This window comes from Hetaerina americana, unplaced genomic scaffold, assembly GCF_022747635.1.
Source record: "Hetaerina americana unplaced genomic scaffold, ioHetAmer1.1.p SCAF_5, whole genome shotgun sequence".
Taxonomy (NCBI): Eukaryota; Metazoa; Arthropoda; class Insecta; order Odonata; family Calopterygidae; genus Hetaerina; species Hetaerina americana.
The window spans coordinates 86,725,420-86,747,998 of NW_027287095.1; positions in this window are offsets into that span (position 1 = coordinate 86,725,420).

The following is a 22,579-nucleotide window of genomic DNA, read 5'->3' on the forward strand; positions in this document are numbered from 1 at the left end:
CGAAACCAGTAATCTCAACTACTTTCAATTCGCTGTTTACTTTCGAGAACAAAGGAGTAATGCAACATATCTATATCTGTATATGGGCTAGGGGTTTGGGGGAAGTATGCATCTAATTCCATGGTGTGTGTGTGTTCGATTTACGGGCACCCTCAGCTTCTTCCGAGCTGTGTGGTTTTTTTCAGGTATCAGAATTTCCTGGGAAAACTTAGGGAAAAGTATAGTTGTGTTCATAGTTTTTATACAAACTTTATTTTCCGAAATATGAATTTTAAACATGGAAACGATCCATTGGAATAATAAGTTAACTCAAGGCAATTTTCTCTCGCGTTTATTATTTGACAGAATGCATTGTTTGAGCACCTGAGTCGATTTTCGTCTTGACTTTTGGAGATAATCGCAATTTCACGCGACATAAATACCCCTGGTCAATGATCCATGATGAAAATGAACAGTTACAATAAATCTCCTGACAAAACACTACTGCTCCCATCGATCTAATTTCCTTTGCTGTGCCCACAACAGTCACGATAGTGTCCACACCATCGGTACCTTAAAAAAATAGCGGTTGCTTTTCATCTCCTGGATATTTCATTTCGTCGATATTTATTGCCATGACGCTTCTTTCGACAGCCATCCGCCGCCGACTCACTCCTGAGCGCGATCAAGGATGCCATAGCGTCCTCGCCGTTGCTGGCTGGGAGCAATTTGGATGCGGCCGGTCTGGTTGGCGATCAGCTCTCCAGTCTGACGTAGGCTGTGACGGTGGACATCCCGGCGGAGGAGCGGGACCAAAGATAAAACGGACGTCGTATGCTACACCTCTTTTGATTTCTTCGGAAAAAGATGCACTACTCTGTTAACGCTGAACAATGTTATAACCATACATCACTTGAAATTAAACAATAAATTAGAGCAAAGAAACTTAATTGATTTGTTTATCCATTATATATAAACAATCCCGCAATCATTTCCTGCGTACGATTGTCATTGTTGCGCCATTGACGCTCTTTTCAGAGCTGATAGTTGAAGCGAATTGGGAAATGTTTCTTCGAAATCGGGTGGGCACTTAAGCTAAGTAAAAATTGCAAAAAAGAATTATCAAATAAAACAGTAACGTATATTCTCCAAATCCAAGGGACAGTTTTAATACATCTCCACGTGAATTCGATGATTTTCAGAGTCAACTATGTGGAAGTTCATATTTCATGAAATAAGGAGCTTAATGTGTTCGTTTGTACTGGATTTTATTTTTTAAGCTTCAACGTGCTCATCAAAAGGTACGTGGTGATGGCGTCTGAGCGTTGAAACTAGCCTTGCCTTAACGAAATTTAGAGGACGTATGCAATGTGTCACTCATTCAATTAAATCTGCAGATGTAATAACAGAGACGAAGGCTATAACAATTTTCCACTTGATAACTTGTAAAACTCAATAGCTTGTAATAACCAGGAAAATTGTAATGTGGTCTTCATCTCTGTTATTATGGTACACTTCCCCCACATCAGCCCTGAATTAAAAGATATCGTATAACCAAGTGGGTTTCAATGTAACAATCTCAGGGGGTGTAAAAATTATTCGTCTTGACCGATATTCGAATCCGGATCCCTTGATATTCCTTTAAATCCCCAAAATTTTCAGAATTTAAGAGGACGCCTCGAAAGCTTAACTGGCTGAAGCACTTGGCCGGACATAATCGAGGGATCCAGGTTCGAATCCCGGTCAAGGCGAATAATTTTTAAATACTCTGAAATTGTTGCATTTAAATGCACATTTAACGGATGACTCCGTTAGAAGTTACTGTTGCGCCATCTCCCGCGGTTTCTTGGAATTTAACCTAGTAAAATGCGAGTATGGCCTGCAAACAAAACCACGACCGATCCAGCTTTTCTCAACTTCACACTTCTCGCCTATATAAACTTGTACCTCTCCTCCCAGGGACATACTCTCACGACTCAAAACAGGGAAAAGCCGATACGATGGTCGCGTAGGGTGGCCGTGGCCGTGGTCGGTAGGGTGGCCGTTTTCAGAGGGTTTCAGGTTATGGAAGCTAAGTCGTCGCATCTTAGAGCGCTACGCGGGCATTTTAGAGCGCTACTAATGACGAGCCAATGCGTCGTCCAGTCCTCGTATTTTATAGGACCCCACTCCGTTAGTTTTCTGGTGATTACGAGTTTGGTGGGGGTCACGTCGGTAAGCTGTTCTCTGAACTTTTTCGCTTACCTTTTTCTTAAGGTGTCTGCATATCTTCTAGAGCTGTCGCTATTTCTTAATGGAACTTTGTTCTTTCTGTATCATTTCTCTCTCTTTTTCTTCAGAAAATCTGTAATGGGAGATCGTCTATATTAACAATAAATGACGAACTCAATTTAGTTTACCATGAAATCGCAATGAATTTGTTGTTTCGAGTTGTTCGATAAACAGGTTATATTTTCAAGGGAAATAACTGCCGCTGTGCCGTCATCCCCATTTTCCGTTTTATGGCGCTATGATTCCGCACAAAGGCGCCCGATTCTGCTACTGCTGAAGACTCCTTCCTGACTTGCTGCCACAAGAGCCGTCAAACATACGATTTCCCTCCTTTGCCGTTGCTCTGGGTTTCATAGGCGTAAGGAGTACTTTAGGACAGTAAAAAAACTTTTCTTGTTAAATGTAAAAAACCTTGTTAAATAGTACCTATGCTTCGTGCACCCCATTATTTTTTTTGGAATACGAGGCACTCGTGCGTACCGCCGTCCTGCCGTTCTTGCGTCTCTGGAAGGGACATTACTCGCTTTATTCGGTCCACTGAAATTGGGCGGAAATTTCCTCCTGGGGAAAGAGAAAAACTTGGACGAAATTGACCTGCTTACTCGTGAGTGAGGTTTGGAAGGACAGAAAGGGTGGGGCAAGCCGAAGGGTTGGGGTAAGCACTCCTAGAGCCTTTAATTTTGTTCGTAATTCCAAAAAAAAATAATTATTCACATATAAAAAAATCATAATGCAAAAAATTAGTTTTTAAAATATCGTTTATTAATAAAATGTAAACAATATTCTCATTTCTCCAATGCACTAGAGCACAAATACACGTCAATATGTACGAATGGAAACGAAAAATGTATCAAAATATTCAATTGGAATATTCATATATGATGAAATTTGACACTGAAGAAATAAATACATAAATTAAATAAATAAGATAGGAATAAATAATGAGCGGTGATAAACAAATGTCGGTTCTGTAATTTCTCACGCACACGCATATTTCGAATACTATTACACCAAATCTACAATGTCGTCCAATCGAATGTACATATAGAATAGGTCGGGCATTTTGATTAACATCGATAATATCGAAAAGAATCTATCATATCGTGTGACGGCAATATCGCCCCTTTCTTTGTAATTAACAATATGGACTGTCGATTCAATTTTTTTAAATGCTACCATGTGTCAAAAATGGCACTTATGTTCCAGTACATGATTTAATTAGGTCATTACCGGAATATATCGAATCTGGAATTGATACATATGTATATTGTGTGTCTGTCCAGTGGAATCGACTAAAAATGTTCAAATCCTCCTTACCAACTCTGACATGCATGATCTCGACGATATTGATTGATTCGATTATGACCACAAATGTTCTGATGAGAAATACGGACCAAATTCTTTACCGTCTATATTGCCTTATCAGATGTATTGACTTTTTCACGATGCATACCGATAATCGTATTTCGATATTGATTAAATGGATAACATGTAGACTATTGGTGTTATCCCTAACGACCTAATATATACTAAATTGAGTGTAATTAGCCACGTTGTTCTTCCTTTATATTGTCTAGTAAGTTGTAACAATGACCAAAGCGTCATTTACATTCATCAGAACATTTAGATTGACAATTATATTATATCGATTATGTCGAAATTTCAACATATCAACAATTTTGTTTACCATTTATAATATATATATATATATATATATATATATATATATATATATATATATATATATGTATATATATATATATATATATATATATATGTATATATATATATATATGTATATATATGTATATATGTATATATATATATATATATATATATATATATATATATGTATATATATATATATATATATACATATATATATATATATATATATATATATATATATATATATATATACATATATATATATATATATATATATATATATATATATATGGCACTTAAAATTGTCCATAATTATCTATAAAATCGATATTAAAACATATCGATTTGATTCCGATGTCATAATTATCGTGGTATCGCTCAGGTCCAGTGGGGTTTTCCGTATCCTGTGCAGCAAGCAATGGTGTCCCGTAGCATTAGGAAAGGGAAGGATGTTCACAGAAGGGTCAGGGCACAGTTGAGTTCGTTCAGCTGCGAGTAGACGGACGAAATATCATTCAGGTCAGCAATGCACTCGAACGGGTCGATTATCGATATCTCGACCTCGTCGTTGCTGTATATCTCGACGAATCCGTACACGCCCTCCGGCACCTCAGTGGCCACCTCGCCCCAGTCGAGGCCGTTCACGAACAGGCGGAGTGTCGCATTCGGGGTCCTCATCAATCCCATAGTGTCGCCGTGCTGTCAGGATGGGAGAACGAAACGATTAGGAAAAACAAATTTATTGTGATCAAGTGCATATTTACGTCGTATGATTGATGGTTAAAGTGATGGTAAATAATTTGAGGAATGGTACATTTGGTAATTTCAATCACCAGTTATCTATTTGTCCAAAACCCACTTGGTCACCGTGCTATGGAAAAATTAAAATTGAATTTGAAAAATGTATGAGGAACCACAAAAATGAATCATTGCTCCCCATTAGCATACAGGTTTAAAAGATTTGAATGTCCATAGCCTAAATGCACATCTTCGATAAAATGCCGACCTTTGTTGACTGTGACCCACATTATATGAAAATTCCTGCACTTAAAATCATTTTCCCATCTCGTACATGTTTTTAAATCAATCATTAATGCTAAAAATATTGACAGGAATATTAAATTTCCTTTCCACTGATATCCATTTAGTTTTTTTATCTTGAACATAAGCGGTCGCGGTAGTCAAGGGGTAGAGCGTTCCGGGAACCGATTCCGGGACCGGAATGCCCGGGTTCGGTTCCCGGGCCCCCTCAGTTCCCCCCAAGCTATGTGATTTTACGGGTACCGGGAAACCATAAGCGGCACAGGGAAAGGAACTGGCCCCCCTTCCCTCATGTGTGAATTTCGAACGCCGTACGGGGATTAGTACCGGGTGAACTCTACCATCATTTTTTTTAATGCTCTGTAATCCTCGTATTTTTGTGCGCATTTGTAGCTGACTCCGCTGTAATTACAATTTATGGATTTAACGCTGTTCAAATACTATCAATTTCATTTCCAAAGAAACTGACAAAGACATCCGCATCCTTGACCGGGATTCGAACCCGGATCCCTCAATATCCGGTCGAGTGCTTTAGCCAGTTTAGCTATCGAGGCGTGCTCTTGAACTCTGAAATATTTTTTAGAACATTTATAATATCTTAAACCACTGTGACCTTACTCAGAGACCTTTCCTAGCAAACTAGTTATTTCTGAGGTTGAATTAATGATTACAAATTTAAAATGTGGAATAGCGAGGAAATGATTAGCAGCAAAAAAAAAGTTTAAGAGGACGCCTGGATAGCTTAACTGTCCAAAGCACTCGAGGGATCCGGGTTCGAATCCCGGTCTGGGCGAATAATTTTCCCTCTGAAATTGTTGCATTGAAATGCATATTAGCGAATGACTCCGCTAAAAGTTGCTTGTGCGGCATATCCCGCAGTTTCTTGGAATTTCTGAAAAATACTTGGGATTAACTTTGAAAGCGAAAGAAATAATTATTACCTTAAGGTAAAACGGTAATGTCCAATTGGCAATCCAGTTACCGGACCTTGAAGAGAAAAATAAAATATATTAAGTTATTATTATTCTTACGCAAGAATGAGTTGAAAATTTTAAGATAATTTTCGAGAGGGGTTGTCTTTTCATAATATTTAAATCTGCACTCACTCGATGTCCTCCATTCGACGCGGGAACTCATCGAGTTCATCCGGGGAGAACTGCGTGACGCCGATGTCGAAGAGGTATTCGCTCTTGGTCGTCTCGTCCAGTCGATCCCAGTGCACTATCTCGAACACCTCGCCGTCGCGCAGTGGACGACTGGTCATCACACCAGAGTAGCCATCCTCGTCCACCTCGCTTTGAAGGGAAGGAATGTCCGAGATCAAGAACCAGTTGAAATTGTGGCCATGTCGCCAGTAATGGTGCCGACGTGAGCCATTGAAATTTTATCCAAATTATAAAATGAAACTTCGTCTCTAACGTAAAGAGCGTTTTCAAAACTGGAAAATGAACTTGGTTTTCAGAATATTTACCATTTAATTTATTTATTTGAATGCTCTAACTTCCTTTTTTTAAAATCGGGGTAAGCAATTGACTAATTGTTGACTGAGAAAAGTGAATTCATTTGAAAAAAGAAAAAGAATTTATTGCGAAAATAGGATTTTTGGTGTTTTTGTAGTGTACGTATGCTCGTTATAGTAGCTGTTGTGAATCTATATATATATTTCATTGGTCATTGTTGCGTGAGTGTTTCAAACATTGTTTCTCATTAGGTCTAGTGTTTTTGTTGGACTAACAGTGCCTTAAATCTGACAGCGAGCCAGGAAACGTGTTTTCCTTGGTTGAAATTACCTTTTTTTGCTCATCTAAAGATCCAGACTCACAACAGTGACCAAAGTACCCGCACCAAACTTACTTACTTAGGTCATTGCATTATATTGATCAATATTAAATTATGTATTAACAACAAAAGCAAAGACCATTCTAAACTTATGAAGCCAACATCTGTTGGATAATAATACGATTAATTGGTGCGGATAGAATTTGAATAGACAGGCTCTGGAGTGATTAGAGGCGATAATACGCCAGGTATTTTAATACACTTTATATAATCAAAATAAAATAATGCATAAAATGTACGAATCATCTTAGCCATCAGAACTAGTATTATGCTATCAATTAGCTAAATCATGATGGATAATTATGCAAAATCATTATACTCCATTATATCCTCGCAGTAGGTGTTGTCAAAGTGTGCTCAACTTCAACTCCATTCGTTATATATACTTGTTCTAAATTCAACCTATTGCATATAAGTATTATATTATTATAGGTTATCTACCGATTATGATAGGTTTTGGAGGGACAATTCGCGACAATTCCCTTGTATAACCAAACGAACACACCCCAACATCCTTCTCTACATCAGGTTTCTCTTCATCTCCGAGTACCTCCTTCCTCCCTTCATCCCGTCCAACTTCCCTATCCTATCTCTGCCCCTTCCTCGCTTGCCTAACATTTTCCCCTCTATTAGTCTTCAAAATCCCATTGCTATTCAAAACGCTCTACATCAATTTTTCCTGCCTCCTTTGGATTTCTTCCAACAATCATCTCTCCTCTCCCACCATGCCCAGCACCTCCTCGTTTTTTTTCCTCTCGGTCCACTTTAACCCACTCCGTCCTTCTCCACGCTCACATTTCAAAAGCCTCCGATCTACGTCTATCCTCCTGCTTCAGTGACCACGTTTCCGCGCCGTGCATAATTACTTTACACATCAAATTTTTAACAAGCCTTTTCTTAACATTCTTAGTCAACGTCCATGTGATCAATACCCTCCTCCTTGTGAAAACTTCTTTGCTCAACGCAATCATCTACTTCTGTGTTCTATGTTCCTCCTACTTCGGTAATTTTGGTCCAAAACTCCTAGAGAGGTGAACTGTTCCACCCACTCTAGTTTTCGCACTCAAAATTTAAGGCTTGCCTTAGTCTTTCTCTTCTGGAAAACCACATCACCTTCGCTTGATTTACATTTATTCTCATCCCATATCTGTCGCAATGAATTTCCAATTCACTCAGCAATGCTTGCAGCCCTTTGCCTGATTCACAGAATAGAGCTTGGTCATTAACAAACCTGACTGATTTTACGGATTACCCGCCCACTTTCATTCCTACCTCCAGTTCTTCCCATGTCTCTTTAATCATTTCCTCCACATATACGATGTGCATTGAACATTGAATAGCACCGGTGACGATTGACAAACCCGCCTAACACTGCCCATTTGGAGTCTCCACCCCCACTCGCAACTGAGCTGTCTGAGACATATCCTAGTTATGGATAAATATGTTATCCCTCCAACCTATTCCTTTTTTCTGCAATATACTCATTAGTTTTTCCCAATTCACTCTATCAAACACCTTTCCGACATCAACGAAACAGGCAAATACCTCCAGGTTGTGTTCTATATTCCTCTCGATTAATAATCTCATCACTGCGATGGCATCACGCGTACCTCTCCCCTTCCTAAACCCAAACTGATCGTCCCCTAAGTAATAATTTGCCCTACTCTCTATCCTTTAGTCGATGATCCTGAGAACAATTTTAGCTGCGTTGGATATCAAACTTTTTGTCCTGTCGTCCTCACATAATGTAGCCTATACCTTTTTCGGAATAGGAACTGGCTCTAATCTGATGAAGTATTCAGGCCAATTTCATCTCTCGTAAATGCTACGAGAAACGCCTCCCCTCACCTGTCCCTAAACCTTTTAATAGTTTCGCGGGATTGTTGTCTAGCCCCACGACCTCATTTTATTTCATCCCCCTTAATGCCCTTTCTATCTCACCGTCGAGTAATTCTGGACCTGAGCTATCATCATCTGCGTCATAGTCTCTCTCTATGTCTAACCTCGCTGGCTTAATGTTTTTCTACATATAGAGTTCTTCATTATATATTCCTTCCATCTCTCATAGATCTTTTCTGTTTCAACTAGTCAATATTACCCGATTTTACTCTAGCTGTTAACATAGATCTTCCCTTCTTGCTTCCCGACAGTGTTTTAATCTGTAAAAATCGCACAAATCTCACTCTTCCCCTACAGACTTTCCATATCCTGGTACTGCGTCTACCACCACGCTTTTTGTCCTATTTGTTACCCATCTAAATTTATTTTTTAACGCTTTGTACTTCCTGCTGTCTATCTTTGTACATTCTCCCATTTCATTCTCTCATCTCATTTTTCTAACAATGTCATCCCTTCTCCATAGTTTCCTTGTCTTTTCATATTAACAGTTCCTATAGCTTCTTTTGCAGCTGTCGATATCCCTTTTTTATATACGTGTATTCCTCTTTTTCTATAATATTACTCAGTTCTTTTCCCTCATTCATGATTTTCTTCACAGACTGATGATACTCCTTCCTTGTTAATCCAATTAATACTTCTACATACATACAATTTCCTAACCCGACGCCTCTGTATGATCTTTTTGAATCAAACCCTACACTTCATAACAACTAAATTGTGATCAGAATCCGTATTCTCTCCCGGGAAACTGTGCGAATTGATCACTCGGTCCCTTAATCTGTGCCTAACCATTACTGTGTCCGTCTGATACCGTTCTGAGTCATTTGGCATTGTCCATGTATACATACACCTTTTGTGGCCTGGAGAGAACAAATATTTTTCAGCTGTATCCCTATCCCTACTTGAGGTGCTTCGTGGAGAGCACCTTGAGTGAGTACGACGTTCGTCGGTTTGGATGTTAAACTGCGGACCCCTTGGTGCCTTCCGACAAGAGTAGACTAATACCAACACTGGCTTTCTCTCCAACTTTCCTTTCCCATCCATCCCTAATGGCGCAAATGACCTCAGCTGTCTGTAGCCTCCCATAAAAACTAATACTACATTTTTTGGTGTCGGTGAGGATTATTCCTCTTCTATTGAGAACATATATCATTCTCTCCACTCCCTCTCCCTTATTTGAAATCGTGTATTTGACATCGTATTTTTTATCCAAATGATTTTATATCATACGATTACGAGTACATTCATCCATTTTTTAATAAAAACCGTTCACCATCTTTTTATAGTGAAAACCTATTGGAGAAATTAAAAATCATTTCAGCAGGCGACTTAATATTTCCAAAGTTCAATCTATAAATTTGCCATTCCTGTAAAACCTACTCAATTCAATTTTGTTATCATTGGAATAATATGATCTGGAGCCATCGGGTTGCAACCCGTATCGCTTTCCCTCAAAATTTGGAACGGATTCACATGCCTAAAATGACGTCCTTTGAGTGCTAGTAGTGGGTTGCATGTTGGAATAGCCTACGGTAATATTTGGTAAATATTTTTGGCCAAGAAATAGTCGATAAATCGATAAATCTCTTACTTTGTTACAATTCTCAAAGTTTGCATCGCAAAAATATTTAAATTTAAAAATTCTCCCTCGTAAGTAGATAAAGATTTTTCCCACATGCAAATTCGTTTGCTCACCTGATCGCGTGGACTGTTCGCCTGTCTTCTGATACGATGGCGTTCCGACCGCATTTCCTGTGGAAGAGGAGTGGTTCCCCTCCGTCCGTCTCTTCCTCAGAACTGGCCATCCTTGAAAATTGATTCGTGGAAAATAATCAAGATACAGAATATGTCTAATTAGCTCTCGTTTGAGTTCTAATTTATCTTCTTTAAAAATCGATTATTTGATACATAATAATTTGCATTCTCTTAAATGACATCCATTTAACAATTCGGGATAATATATTTAAAATCTAAAGGGAAAAAGATAATCATATGGTCTTTATACGTAGGTCTGTCTATTTTGAAACAACATTAATCACCGAAGGTGGACGCAGAAATAAACACATTTCTATAGTGTCCCAAAATGTGCAAAAATATTTAGGAGGGGAAATCAAAACATTTTCAGACTTATATTATTTTCTACTTGTGGTTGAACCGGCAAATATTTTTAGCTGTTCGTTTACTAAATTTTTTTATTAATTAATAGGGTCTAGTCTGAAATAAAAGGAAGGTGTTTAAGGAGGGAGACGTTTGCTAATGATGAATGAGGAGGGACTGTTTGATGCTTCAACTCACCAACTCTCGATCGCGTTCTCTTCCAATCCTGCTTGATGGGTTGTGTTAGCAGCCAGCGTGGCGTTGTCTGAAACATGTGTAACATTTGAAAATTAGATGTAGTACCATTGGTACGTATGATGCCTTTTCATTTGGGTCCAAAATCTCTTCTCATGTTAAGAGTGGTCCATGGTTGAAAAACCTGGGCTTCTATATTGTTAATGTTATTAATTTCAACAAATCTAAAAAAATTGTTATATTAAAGAACACTCAGTAATATAAAAATATCATGACTTTCTAGTAATTTGCTATACTTTTAATATATAATAATTTAATATAATTTGACACAGCCTTATATTGAACTTTTAAGCATTTAGATATAATAGAAGCTTTAATCTGTTTGGAATATTTTATACTAACGCACAATATTATCAATATGGTCGACGCGAGTGGTGCATTTTGTATGGACAATATTTTGATTAGGTCGAAATAAATATTTGTGGTAAGATGTTTTACTAATAAAAGTGCGACATGAATTGTTGTTAATTAAATGAATTTAGAGATGCGGTTTCCATAAAATATTAAGGATAATAGCGGGTACTTACGCGCCAGTAAAATACATTGCATTTATGCCATAGTTAGCCCGAGATTATTTGGTATCGATCGTTTGTATTACGAAATTTATACAAATAGAAGACACCCGAAAAAAAATAAAATTTGGGAAAATTCTTGCGTAGGCAGTATTTTTATGAAGGAATTTTTAAAGACATAACACGTGGACACGTGGAAGTTAATGATATTGATAGAATTTATAGAACTACATTATAATCTCACCTTTTTCGTTGGCTTCAGGTCCTTTGTCAATCGGGTACGCGTTTCCATGACAACGGAGCAGAAGTATGCCTACGATCGTTCCCAGTAGAATTGAAGTCCTTTTCGAGCGAGAGAGATAATTGCGAGATGAATCCATTTCAACAGCTTTCCAGGGAGTTCTCTCCTGTTCCGGTGAGCGTGCGTTTGAGATGTGAGCAGTGTCACTTGGGACCGAAGGCACACGAGTGATCGCGTCAGTTACTATGCTCTGATTTATATTCTACATATACATATATATATACGGTATGTTGGTTTTGCGACGCACGCTTGACTACGTTTGACGTAACTTTAGATAGTCGCTAGGGGAATTCCTTCGTAATGTTTTATTAAGTTAATGTCACAATCGTGAATGTTATCGTATTTCGGACGACCACATGTTTGATTCGGGGAGTCAGATTTAATTTAAGGAGGGGAGGAGAATGATTAGGAAGTCATTATATGGACTCAACTCGAGAATACTTTCCAAGGAAATTAATTAGCAATCCCGGCAAATGGTGAATTTCCCCTTTTCCTCTGGAAGGCGGTATCCTTTTTTTTAGTGACGTGCCGTGATTATCTTCGGGTTCTGAGGAAGAATTGGAAGATTTGGGTATTTTTGAGATCGTCATAATTTATCATTCCCCAACCGGATGGATAACAACAGCATAACGTTATCTAATTTTCAAGCAAGTAACCAATGAAATAATCATAAAAATGAAAAATTAGGAATTTCGAATATTACAATGTGTAATTACGGATAATAATCCAATGACATCAAGTAATGAATGATCGTAGGTACTAAAGTTTTTAAATGAAGGATATGCCAAAGGTAGTTTAATGTTTATTATTATTTAATTTGATGTAATATCTCAGGAATTAAAGTTTATCAATCTTTCGTTTAATTATTATCTTCACATTTAAAATTCACCTTTGCATGGCAATTTTTATATATTTTAAATTAATGCTTATTGGAAAGGAAAAAATAAAGACATACAATTACATGCACGTGTACATGTACATTATATATATATACATGCATATTCATATGTAGGTCGTGGGAGTCGAGGGGGTAGAGCGTTGGACTACTGACCGGAGGGCCCCGGGTTCGATTCCCTGGGCATCTCTGGGCACCTGCAGCTCCACCCAAGCTAAAGTGATGTTTTGGGTAATACCAGATCTTCTTGGGAAACCATAACCGGCAAGGGAAAGGAACTGGCCCCCCTACCCTGATGTGTGAATTACACACGCCGTATAGGGCTTAGTACTGGGTGAACTCTACCATCACCTACCAAACCGACCTTCGGGTTGATTACTGTGTTTATGGTTTGTATATATAGTAATCAACCCGAAGGTCGGTTTGGTAGGTGATGGTAGAGTTCACCCATTTAAGCCCGCCGGCGTGTAAAATTCATACATATTATATATATATATATATATATATATATATATATATATATATATATATATATATATATATATATATACACATTCAAACACGAAATCCCGCCAAACGGCGAATAAATACTCATATATACAGAAACATATATAAGGAAAAGGGATAGGAACACGTATAAAGGACGAACACAATAGATCGATGAAATCGCTTATTTTATCTCAATTTTTTATTTTAAAGTATTTCCAACTCTCTTTTTTTAAAATTCGTTGATTATTTGGTGCAGAATAAGGTGTTTTTATTTTAAACACGTATGTTTTGTTGAATGTCCAAAGAAAATAACTCGTTTTTATTCATAATTCGTGTTTTCGAAGAAATCGCGTATTTTCTCTCAATTTTTTCCTTTCAAGTATTTCCAACACTCTTTTTTAAAAATTAGTTGATTTTTCATCTCGAAATAAGGTGTTTGAATTTTAAACATGTATTTTTTTCAGGAATGTCCACAGAAAACGACTCCTTTATATTCATTAATCGTGTTTTCGATGAAATCGCGTATTTTCTCTAAATTTTTTACTTTTAAGTATTTCCAACACTCTTTTTTGAGAATTAGTTGATTTTTCGTCGCGTAATAAAATGTTTTAATTTTAAACACGTATGTTCATTGGAATGTCCAAAGAAAACAACTCGGTTTTATTCATGTTTTGTGTTTTTGATGAAATCGCGTATATAGTATTCTCTCAAAATTTTCCTTTCAAGTTATTCCAACCTATTTAAAAAAAAAAAGTTGATTTATCATTCGTAAAATTTGGTGTTATGATTTTTATTGCGTATTTTTGGTGATATATTTACAGAAAACTGCTCGCTTTTATGAAATGTGTTCGATGCTCGTTTTTAAATAATCGTTAATAAAAACAGCTCGTTTTTATTCATTTTTCGTGTTTTCGCTGAAATCGTGTATTTTCTCTCAATTTTTTCCTTTCAAGTTATTCCAACCCCTTTTTGAAAAAAAACGTTGATTTTAAATTCGTAAAATATGTTGTTGTGGTTTTTACCGAGTGTTTTTACCGGTGATATATTTACAGAAAACTGCTCGTTTTATTAAATGTTCGTGTTTTCTTTGAAACCGCTTATTTTCTCTTAATTTTTTCTTTTAAATTATTTACAACTCTCTGTTTTAAGAATTCGTTTATTATCCCGTTCAGAATTATGTATTTTAATTTTAAACATGTTAATTTTGTGGAATGTGTAGAGAAAAAAGCTCGTTTTTATTCATTTTTCGTTTTTTCAATGAAGTCGCGTATTTTCCTCAATTTTTTTCCTGTCAAGTACTTCCAACACTCGTTATTAAAAAAAGTTGATTTATCCTCATGGAATAAGGTGTTTAATTTTTACTCACGTATGTTTTGTGGAATGTCCAAAGAAAAACGCTCTTTTTTATTCATTTTTCGTGTTTTCAATGAAATCGCGTATTTTCTGTCAATTTTTTCCTGTCAAGTATTTCCAACACTTTTTTAAAAATAAGTTGATTTTGCCTCGCGGAATAAGGTGTATAAATTTTACACACGTATGTTTTGTGGAATGTCCAAAGAAAACAGCTCGTTTTTATGCAATATTCGTGTTTTCGATAAAATGAAGTATTTTTTCTCAATTTTTTCCTTTCAAGAATATCCAACCCTCTTTTTTAAAAATTAGTTGATTTTTCGCTGCGGAATAAGGTATTTTAATTTTAAATACGTATGTTTTTTGGAATGTCCAAAAAAACTCGTTTTTATTTATATCTCGATTTTTTGATGAAATCCCGTTCCTTTGAAGTTATTCCAACCCTTTTTCCAAAAAGTATATTAATATTTTTTCGGAAAATTTGGTGTTATGATTTTTAACGCGTATTTTTGGTGATATATTTACAAAAAACTGCTTGCTTTTATTAAATTTTCGTAATTTCGATAAAATCGTATATTTTCTCTTAATTTTTTCTTTTTAAGTATTTTGAACTTCCTTTTTTAAAAATTTGTTGATTATCCGGTGCAGTTTAAAGTATTTAAATTTTATACCCGTTAATTTTGTGGAATTTCTAGAGAAAACAGCTCGTTTTTATTCATTTTTCGTGTTTTCGAAGAAATCATGTATTTTCTCTTAATTTTTTCTTTTAAAGAATTTCCAGCACTCTTTTTTAACAATAAGGTGATTTATTGTCGCGAAATAAGTTGTTTTAATTATAAACACGTATGTTTTTTGGAATGTGTAAAGAAAACAGCTCGTTTTTATTCAGTTTTCGTATTTTCAATGAAATCGCGTACATTCTCATTTTTTCCTTTCAAGTATTTCCAACTCTCTTTTTTAAAAATTAATTGATTTTTCTTCGCGGAATAAGGTGTTTCAATTTTACACACGATTGTTTTGTGGAATGTCCAATGAAAACTGCTCGTTTTTATCATTATTCGTGTTTTGGATGAAATCAAGTATTTTCTATCAATTTTTTCCTTTCAAGTATATGCAAAACTCTTTTTTAAAAATTACGTTGATTTTTTGTCGCGAAATAAGGTGTTCTAAATTTAAATAAGTATGTTTTTTGGAAAGTGTAAAGAAAACAGCTCGTTGTTATTCATTTTTCGTGTTTTCAATGAAATCACGTATATTCTCTCAATTTTTTTCCTATCAAGTATTTCCAACACTTTTTTTAAAATTAGTTGATTTTTCGTCGCGAAATAAGGTGCTTTAATTTTAAACAGGTATGTTTTGTGGAATGTCCAAAGAAAACAACTCGTTTTTATTCATTTTTTGTGTTTTCACTGAAATCGTGTATTTTCTCTTAATTTTTTCCTTTCAAGTTATTCCTACCCCTTTTTGAAAAAATACGTTGATTTTCAATTCGTAAAATTTGTTATGTTTTTTAATAAATATTTTCGGTGATATATTTACAGAAAACCGCTCGCTTTTATTAAATGTCCTTGTTTTCGATGAAATCGCGTATTTTCTCTTAATTTTTTATTTTAAAGTATTTCCAACTCTCTTTTTTAAAAATTCGTTGATTATCCGGTGCAGAATAATTTGTTTTAATTTTATATACGTTCATTTTGTGGAATGTGTAGAGAAAACAGTTCTTTTTTATTTATTTTTCGTGTTATCGCTGATATCGGGTATTTTCTCTCAATATTTTCCTTTCAAGTTATTCCAACTGCTTTTTCAAAAATTACGTTGATTTTTCGTCGCGAAAAACACCGTTAAAGTGTTTTAATTTTAAACACGTATGTTTTTTGGTATGCCGCAAGAAAACCTTTTGTTTTTATTTATTATTCGTGTTTTCCAACCCCTTTTCAAAAAATTTTTATTTTTAATTCGTAAAATTTGGTGTCATAAATTTAACGCTTATATTTGGTGATACATTCACGGAAAACTGCTTGCTTTTATTAATTGTTCGTGTTTTCGATGAAATCGCTTATTTTCTCTCAATATTTTCCTTTCAAGTAAGTTTATCTCCTTTTTTAAAAAAAAGGTTGATTTTTCGTCGCGAAATAAGGTGTTTCAATTTTACACACGTATGTTTTTTGGAATTTCCAAAGAAAACAACTCGTTTTTATTCATTTTTCGTGTTTTCGATGAAATCGCGTATTTTCTCTCAATATTTTTCTTTCTAGTTATTCCAACGCCTATTTAAAAAAAACGTTATTTTAAATTTCTTAAAACTTGGTGTTATGATTTTTAACGCGTATTTTTGGTGTTATGTTTACAAAAAACTGATCGCTTTTATTAATTGTTCGTGTTTTCGATGAAATCGCTTATTTTTTCTCAAGTTTTTATTTTAAAGTATTTCCAACTCTCTTTTTTAAAAATTCGTTGATTATCCGGCGTGGAATAAGGTGTTTAAATTTTATACACGTTAATTTTGTGTAATGTGTAGAGAAAACAGTTCGTTTTTATTGATTTTTCGTGTTTTCGCTGAAATCGCGTATTATCTCTAAATATTTTCTTTCAAGTTATTCGAAATGCTTTATCAAAAATAACGTTGATTTTTCGTCGCGAAAAACACCGTCAAGGTGTTTTAATTTTAAACACGTATGTTTTTTAAATGTTGCAAGAAAACCTCTTGTTTTTGTTCATTAATCGTGTTTTCGATGAAATCGCGTATTTTCTCTTAAGTATTATTAGTAAGTCTTATTTTAAAGTAGTTCCAAATCTCTTTTTTAAAAATTCGTTGATAATCCGGTGCGGAATAAGGTGTTTAAATTTTATGCACGTTAATTTTGTGTAATGTGTAGAGAAAACATTTCGTTTTTATTCATTTTTCGTGTTTTCGCTGAAATCGCGTATTATCTCTTAATATTTTCCTTTCAAGTTATTCCAACTCCTTTATCTAAAATTGCGTTGATTTTTCTTCGCGAAAAACACCGTCAAGGTGTTTTAATTTGAAACACTTATGTTTTTTGGAATGTCGCAAAAAAACCTCTTGTTTTTATTCATTATCCGTGTTTTTGATGAAATCGCGTATTTTCTCTCAATATTTTCCTTTCAAGTTATTCCAACTCCTTTTTCAAAAAATACGTTGATATTTCGTTGCGAAATAAGGTGTTTTAATTTTAAACACGTATGTTTCGTGTCATGTCCAAAGAAAATAGCTTGTTTTTATTCATTTTTCGTGTTTTTGATGAAATAGTGTATTTTCTTTTAAAATATTTCCAACTATCTTTTTTAAAAAAAAGTTGACTTTTCGTCTCGAAATATGGTGTTTTAATTATAAACACGTATGTTTTGTGGAATGTCCAAAGAAAACAGCTTGTTTTTTTCACTATTCGAGTTTTCGATGAAATAGAGCATTTTCTCTCAATATTTTTTTTCAAGTTATTTCAACCTTTTTCCCAAAAAATACGTTGATTTTTAATTCGTGAAATTTTGTGTAATGATTTTAATCGCGTATTTTCGGTGATAATTTTACAGAAAACTGCTCGCTTTTATTATATCTTCGTGTTTTCGATGAAATGGCTTATTTTCTCTTAATTTTTCCTTTTAAAGTATTTCCAAATCTCTGTTTTAAGAATTCGTTTATTATCCGGTGCAGAATTATGTATTTTAATTTTATACACGTTAATTTTGTGGAATGTGTAGAGAAAAAAGCTCGTTTTTATTCATTTTTCGTGTTTTCGATGAAATCACGTATTTTCTCTTATTTTTTTCTTTTCAAGTGTTTCCAACTCTCTTTTTGAAAAATTCGTTGATTATCCGGGGCAAATAAGGTGTTTTAGTTTTGTACATGTTAATTTTGTGGAATGTGTAAAGAAAAGAGCTCGTTTTCATTCATTTTTCGTGTTTTTGATGAAATCGCGTATTTTCTCTCAATTATTTCCTGTCAAGTATTTCCAACTCTCTGTTTTAAGAATTCGTATATTATCCGGTTCAGAATTTTTCTTCGCGGAATAAGGTGTGATAATTTTAAACATGTATGTTTTCTGGAATGTCCAAAAAAACAACTCGTTTTTATTCATTTCTCGATTTTTTGATGAAATCGCGTATATTCTCTCAATATTTTCCTTTCAAGTTATTCCAACCCTTTTTCCAAAAAGTATATTAATATTTTTTCGGAAAAATTGGTGTTATGATTTTTAACGCGTATTTTTGGTGATATATTTAAAAAAAAACTGCTTGCTTTTATTAAATTTTCGTAATTTCGATAAAATCGTATATTTTCTCTTAATTTTTTCTTAAGGAATTCTAACTTTCTTTTTTAAAAATTCGTTGATTATCCGATGCAGATCGGGTGTTTTAATTTTAAACACGTTTGCTTTTTTTACAGAAAACTGGTCTCTTTAATTAAATAATCGTGTTTTCGATGAAATTGCGTATTTTTTCTTTTAAAGTGTTTCCAACTCTCTTTTTTTAAAATTTGTTGATTATCCGGTGCAGAATAAGGTGTTTTAATTTTGTTCATGTTAATTTTGTGGAATGTGTAAAGAAAAGAGCTCGTTTTTATTCATTTTTCTTGTTTTCGATGAAATCAAGTATTTTCTCTCAATTTTTTCCTTTCAAGTATTTCCAACACTTTTTTAAAAATAAGTTGATTTTTTGTCGCGAAATTAGGGTGTTTTAATTTTAAACACGTTGTTTGTTTGAATGTCCAAAGAAAACAACTAGTTTTTACTCATTTTTTGTGTTTTCGATGAGATCGCGTATTTTCTCTCAATATTTTCCTGTGAAGTATTTCCAACACTCTTTTTTAAAAATAGTTGATTTCTCGTCGCGGAATAAGGTATTTTAATTTTAAACACGTATGTTTTTTGGAATGTCCAAAAAAAAACAAGTCGTTTTATTCATTTCTCGATTTTTTGATGAAATCGCGTATATTCTCTCAATATTTTCCTTTCAAGTTATTCCAACCCTTTTTCCAAAAAGTATATTAATATTTTTTCGGAAAAATTGGTGTTATGATTTTTAACGCGTATTTTTGGTGATATATTTACAAAAAAACTGCTTGCTTTTATTAAATTTTCGTAATTTCGATAAAATCGTATATTTTCTCTTAATTTTTTCTTTTAAAGTATTTTGAACTCTCTGTTTTAAGAATTCACGTTAAGAAAAGAATTAACACGTTAATTTTGTCGAATGTGTAAAGAAAACAGCTCGTTTTTATTCATTTTTCGTGTTTTCGATGAAATCAAGTATTTTCTCTCAATTTTTTCCTTTCAAGTATTTCCAACACTTTTTTAAAAACAGTTGATTTTTTGTCGCGAAATTAGGGTGTTTTAATTTTAAACACGTTGTTTGTTTGAATGTCCAAAGAAAACAACTCGTTTTTACTCATTTTTTGTTTTCGATGAGATCGCGTATTTTCTCTCAATATTTTCTTTTCAAGTTATTCCAACTCCTTCTTGAAAAAATACGTTGATTTTTAATTCGTAAAATTTGGTGTTATAGTTTTCAACGCGTATTTTTGGTGATAATTTTACAGAAAACTGCTCGCTTTTACTAGTTGTTCGTGTTTTCGATGAAATCGCTTATTTTCTCTTAATTTTTTCCTTTAAAGTATTTCCATATCCTTTTTAAAAATTCGTTGATATTCCATCGCGAAAGAAGGTGTTTTAATTTTAAAGATATATGTTTTGTGGAATGTTCAAAGAAAACAGCTCGTTTTTATTCATTTTCGTTTTTTGATGAAATCGCGTATTTTCTATCAATTTTTTCCTTCCAAGTATATTCAACTCCTTTTTTAAAAATTCGTTTATTTTTAAATCGAAAAATTTGGTGTTATGATTTTAAACGCGTATTTTTGGGGATATATTAACAGAAAACTGCCCGCTTTTATTAATTTTTCCTCCTTCCGATGAAATCGCTTATTTTCTCTCAATGTTTTTTTTTCATGTATGTCAAGATCCTTTTTTTACAATTCGTTCATTCTTAAATCGCGAAGTATGGTTTTATGATTTTAAACCGTTATTATTTTTTATATATACACAGAATTTTGCTCGTTGTTATTAATTTTTCGTGTTTACAAAAAGGTCGCGTATTTTCTCTTAATTTTTCGTTTTATGTTTTTGAAGCTCTTTTTTCACAAGTCATTGATTTTTTCATCGGTAAATATGGTGTTTTTATTTTAAACACGTATGTTTTTTGATGTCCACTTAAAACAGCTAGTTTTAATTCAATTTTATTCAGAAAAACGTAGTAAATTGTTTTGTAAAATTTTCTTCGATTTCAAATGTGTAGATATCTCTCAAGAATTATGCACAAAACGTCATTATTTTTTTTAGAGTAAATACTTCAGGTGTTCATAAGGCATTATTCCATTTTTAGAATTTTTCCTTTTTTTATTTACCCTGAAAAGTTCCATCAATGACGAAACAAAGAAATTACACATACAATAACTAAAGGAGTATATATATAATATATATATACATATATATATATATATATATATATATATATATATATATAATATATATATATATATATATATATATATACATTCAAACACGAAATCCCGCCAAACGGCGAATAAATACTCATATATACAGAAACAGATATAAGGAAAAGGGATAGGAACACATATAAAGGACGAACACAATAGAGGTGGGGAAGGCGGAATCGAACGGATCACAAGAGTAAAAATATTTCCTCAACCGGGACTCGAACACCGGATCTTTCCACTTGCCGGGCGGATGCTCTTAACCACTTGAGCTATCGAGGATAGTCAATTTACCCTGAGATCCGTGGGTCTAATATGTCGCCAAGCGCCCCGATTCTTTCAGCCAAGAGATGGCGTCAGGGGGCAGTTTCACCCACCAAAGGAGAAATAGACAATACACAAGGAAAGGAAAGGACAGTGGGTTAGAATTCATACAACATCATACAGGAAAGGAACAGTGCGTTTCGTGGCACGCATAGCCAGAAGAAAGAGATGAGCCACATTGGCCAAATACACATTCAAACACGAAATCCCGCCAAACGGCGAATAAATACTCATATATTACAGAAACAGATATAAGGAAAAGGGATAGGAACACATATAAAGGACGAACACAATAGAGGTGGGGAAGGCGGAATCGAACGGATCACAAGAGTAAAAATATTTCCTCAACCGGGACTCGAACACCGGATCTTTCCACTTGCCGGGCGGATGCTCTTAACCACTTGAGCTATGGTTCAATTTAGTTTTATTCGGTCTAGTATGTTACACTGCTAGTGTTTACATTGTACACATTGTCAGCTTACAGATTATGGTTACAGAGTATTTTTTTTTCCTACTATGGTTACACACTTACATAGACATAAATTCATATACATTGCATTAAACAATTGTGACCATGAACAATACTGTTGAAGGAAATAATAAGGCAGGGTTCACAAAATATAGAAGGAAATATTTGGATTAGCAACGGAACATTAGATTTGGTTGGGATTATTGATAGCTTTGAAGCACAGTTATTCAGAAAAACAACTTTTTAACCACGGACGAAGTGTGTCCGGTACCGGGGGCAGCCACATCCGTTCCACCAATGCTTGCATGCCTTTAGCGGAGTGTTTATTCGCGGTTCTCATCTGTGTGAATTCCACGATTAGGGTGGTCATTATGAAGGATTTAAAGCTCGGAAAGAGCCGAAAGTTCAAGGTGATCAGATTCATGTCGGTAATGGCACCACCACCGAATACGTCCCAGGTTTTATAGATCTTTTTTAGAGCTTCCCATTCTCTGATTTTATCGTTGCATCCAAGGATGAGATGCGCGACGTTGTCTATTCGACCGCATGACGGACAAAGGGGCGAATCGGCTAGCCGAAGGTGGTGCCTCACTTCCCTCGTCATGACTGTGTTCGCGATTAGGTTAAACATTCCACTACGTGCCTCATCGTTCGCCCTGCTGGTCGCCTAGTTTTTCCA